This window comes from Ranitomeya imitator, chromosome 3 (genome assembly GCF_032444005.1).
Source record: "Ranitomeya imitator isolate aRanImi1 chromosome 3, aRanImi1.pri, whole genome shotgun sequence".
Lineage (NCBI taxonomy): Eukaryota > Metazoa > Chordata > Amphibia > Anura > Dendrobatidae > Ranitomeya > Ranitomeya imitator.
In genome coordinates this window covers 662714831-662718476 of record NC_091284.1, presented here as the reverse complement: position 1 = coordinate 662718476, position 3646 = coordinate 662714831, and positions in this window count along the sequence as shown.

Sequence of the window (3646 nt, the reverse complement as noted above, 5' to 3'; positions counted from 1 at the left end):
ATTTGTTTTGTCAAATGCAAGCTGTGTCATCAGAATGTCAAAAGAGGTAAAAGTGTCAGCAACCTCAATACCACAAATATGTGGAAACATGTGCGGACCAGGCACGCGGTGGAGTTACAAAAACACACTGAAGACCTAGGCCAACCAACAGCGGCAGCTACCACCTCTTCAACTCGTGTTGCTTCTTCCTCCAGCTCACGCACAGCTGGTTTGGCTTCCTCCTTGGATTGCCATGGAAGAACCTCTGGCACTGTTGTCCAGAGACCTAGTGTAATTCCACCCACAGCACCACGTTCACAGTCATCCTCACACTCCCAGCCTAGTCTACAGCCATTGGTAGTACAGGCATGGGAGAAAAGGCGGGCATTCTCGGCAAACTACCCCCGAGCACAGGCTCTGAATGCAGGCATTGCCAAACTTCTGTCGCTGTAAATGCTCTCATTCAGGCTGGTGGAGACTGACAGCTTCCGTGACTTGATGGCATTGGCAGTCCCACAGTACAAGGTGCCCAGCCGCTTTTACTTCAGCAGGCAAGCCGTCCCTGCCCTGCACAAGCATGTGGAGGGACAAATAAAACACGCGCTGCTGAACGCCGTCAGTAGCAAGGTCCACCTCGCCACCGATGCGTGGACCAGTCAACATGGACAGGGGCGATACCTTTCCGTCACTGCCCATTGGGTTAATGTTGTTGAGCCGGGTACAGACCGTGCGAGTGGTGCAGGACGTGTCCTGCCCACTCCAAGGATTGCAGGAATCCAGTCTGTACGCATTGACTCCTCCTCTTACACAAGTTCCTCAAATTCATCGCTGCAGGATCCGTCACAGTCCACCTCCACATGGACCCGTGAACGTTTACCTGTTACGACTGACATGAGCACAGCCGTGGCCAAACGTCAGCAGGCCGTCTTGAAATTAGTTTCTTTGGGGAATCGAAGCCACACAGCGCAGGAGCTCTGGAATGCCCTAAAGCAGGAGAGCGATGTGTGGTTTGTGCCAGCGACTCTCCAGCCAGGCATGGTAGTGTGTGACAATGGCTGAAATCTGGTGGCAGCTTTAGCCCTTGGCAACCTCACTCACATCCCATGTCTGGCACATGTGCTCAATTTGGTTGTGCAGAGTTTTCTGAGGGACTATCCGGATCTTGATGCACTTCTGCACAAGGCCCGCCTAGAGTGTGCTCACTTGCGGCGTTCCAGCTTGGCAAGATCCCTGCTCTGCAGTGTCGGTTTCGCCTTCCTGAACATCGCATCATATGTGACCTACCTACCAGGTGGAATTCCACGTTACATATGTTGGAGCGGTTGTGTGAGCAGCAGCAAGCAGTAATGGAGTACCAGCTGCATCAGGCGCAAAGGAGTCGCAGTCAGCGCCGATCAGACTTCACAACCACAGAGTGGGCCACTATGAAGGATGTCTGCCAGGTTATGCGTCCTTTCGATTATTCCACGCGGATGGCAAGTGCAGATCATGCACTAGTCAGCATGACTGTCCCCCTTATCTGCTTGCTTCAAGAAACCCTGCAAGGGATAAGGGATGATGTGGAAGAGGTGAAGGATGAGGAGTCACCTTTTCCATCAGCTTCTGGGCAGTCAGCGCCACGTGGTTCCTCACAAAGGGGTCGGCATACCCTTTGTGAGGAGGATGAGGAGGAGTCAATGGACGAGGAAGAGCTACGTCCAGAGGAGGGAGTTACATTATTGTCCAGTGGTCAGTGTGTACAGCGAGGGTGGGGTGATGAAGAGCGGGCAGAGATCATGTCTCAAGCAGGGGACAGCGTTTCTGGGCCAGTTGGCAGTCTGCAGCATATGGTTGATTTCATGTTGCAGTGCCTGAGAGACGACCGCCGCATCGACCACATTCTCAACGTGCCTGATTATTGGGTGTACGCCCTCCTCGATCCTCGCTACCATGACAATGTCCAAAACCTCATCCCGGCGTTGACACGGGAGCATAAAATGCGGGAGTACCACGACACACTGGTGAATTCCATCATCTTCTCCAGTCCAACTGAGAGGAGTGCTGCTAGTGCTTTACAAAGCAGCTCAGTGCGTCGAGGCAGTGGAGGAGGAGGCTCTGCACAAAGAGGGAGCAGAAGCAGTGCCTCTGCCCAAGGCAAGCCCAGTATGGCACAACTGTGGAAAACTTTTGTGTGCCCGCCCCAAGTGTCTACACCATCACCGGCGGCTCCAGTCAGCAGGAGGCAACGGTTCCGTCAGATGGTGACAGACTACATGGCTTGCCCTCTTAGTGTACTCCCAGACGGCTCTTCCCCGTTCAAGTTTTAGGTCTCTAAGCTGGATACATGGCCAGAGCTAAGCCAGTATGCATTGGAGGTGCTGGCTTGCCCTGCGGCTAGTGTCTTATCGGAACGTGTCTTTAGTGCCGCAGGTGGTGTACTAACAGACCGTCGCATGCGACTATCCTCCGATAATGTTGACCGGCTTACTTTCCTGAAAATGAACCAGGCCTGGATCTCGCAGGAATTTGCCACTCCTCTGCCTGATTAAGTAATTGGGTGTCATCCCCCCCCCCCCCCGGCGTTTGTTACTGAAAGAGCCATCTTGTGCAGCAGTAATGTTGCACTAGGAAAAGGTAGCTCTTTTAGTTTAGCTCCTTGCACACGCAGAACTTAACACTTATAAAATGTGTTCACTGATACCGTTATACCGTCCTGGAGCTGGGACTTTCCTTCATAATGTGATGCAGCACAGCCGTCATTCCTACCCCCTTAGTGCCATGCGCTGCCTCCTCAGCGTTGTTTTAAGCTGTCACGGAGCCTGCGCTGTTCTGTTATCCCTTGGCCATGGCCAGTTTGCGCTGCCTGTCTTCTGACATAATTTGGTGTCAGGATGGCTGCGCCTGTGCGCCCGTGCTGCCCGAGAACCCGCCTCGCAGTGTCTTCTGATTGAATCACACTGCGAGCCTGGGATCCATGGGCATGCGCAGTGCATATCTTCACCTCGGGCTCTCGCCCATCTCCCTCCGCCTTCTTTAGACTGTGCGCCGTCAGCTGATCCCTAATAGCATGCCACGGCCGTGACGCCGCACAGTCTGAAGAAGAGGGAAGGAGGGGAGTGAGAGTCGAGGATATGCACTGTGCATGCCCATGGATCCAAGGCCCGCAGTGGGATTACATTAGACGATACTGCGAGGTGAGATCTGGAGCAGCGTGGACGCACAGGCACTGACAGCCTGACACCAAATTATGTCAGAAGACAGGCAGCGCAAATTGGGCATGGCCAAGGGATAACAGACCAGCGCAGGCTCCGTGACAGCTTAAAACAACGCTGAGGAGGCAGCGCACGGCACCAAGGGGATAGGAATGACAGCTGTGCTGCGTCCCATTACGAAGGAAATTCCCTGCAAGGGATAAGGGATGATGTGGTGACACATTTTTAGTGTTTACTTTTGTGTTTGCAAGGAGCATAATTAAAAGAGCAACCTTTTCCTTTTGCATCCTTAGTGCTGCACAAGATGGCTCTTTCAGCTACAAACGTCTTGGGGGGGGGTTAAAGGTTCCCTTTCAACTTGCTCCAATCAGGCTTCGGCCTACACTCTGTTCCTCTGCTCCTCCTGCTGTCCCTGGGCTCTAACACCGCCAGTTGGTGCCTGGAAGTGCTGTCTGCACAGTCAACAATCGCTCCTC